The sequence below is a fragment of the Sinocyclocheilus grahami genome, unplaced genomic scaffold (genome assembly GCF_001515645.1).
Source record: "Sinocyclocheilus grahami isolate Dianchi unplaced genomic scaffold, SAMN03320097.WGS_v1.1 scaffold1507.1, whole genome shotgun sequence".
Classification (NCBI taxonomy): Eukaryota; Metazoa; Chordata; class Actinopteri; order Cypriniformes; family Cyprinidae; genus Sinocyclocheilus; species Sinocyclocheilus grahami.
The window spans coordinates 13,836-14,447 of record NW_015506686.1 but is presented as its reverse complement, the minus strand read 5'-3'; positions in this window follow the sequence as shown (position 1 = coordinate 14,447).

The following is a 612-nucleotide window of genomic DNA, read 5'->3' as shown; positions in this document are numbered from 1 at the left end:
CGTGGGGTCATGTGACGCTCGTCCCAGTGCTGTTTCTGGAGTTTGATCAGCGCTGATGAGACACGGCCCGATTTCACAAAAGTACTTCAGCATTTTTGCAAAACCAGCACCAAAACATTCAAATCTGCTGATATTTGAAGTATTTATTATGTATTAATGTATTTATAGTTTTTTTTATTTTTATAATATTAATAAACATTAATGTGTGCTGCAGATCATTTCATTAGTTCAGTTTTAGTTTAATTTACTTTGTAGCATCTCACTAAAATTAAGTAAATAAATTATTCCTCTTTTGGTAAATAAAAACTGGTTATGGTTTGGTTTATGAAAAACTACATATTTATACCTTGGAAGTACATCAGCTTATATGTTTTATATAATTTAAATGATCAAAGGTGGACAGTAACGAAGGACATTTTTGAGTGTCTGTACTTTCACTCAAGTAATGGAGTTGTGCTCTTTGTCCACCTCTGCAAATGATAAATATTTGAAATCGAATAATTTTGTGACATTGTTTGTGAATGACATACTGAAAACACTGCACCTCTGAAAGACTTTCTGTGTGTGTGTGTTTCTGTCTGTGTGTGTGTGTGTGTGTGTGTGTCTGTGTGT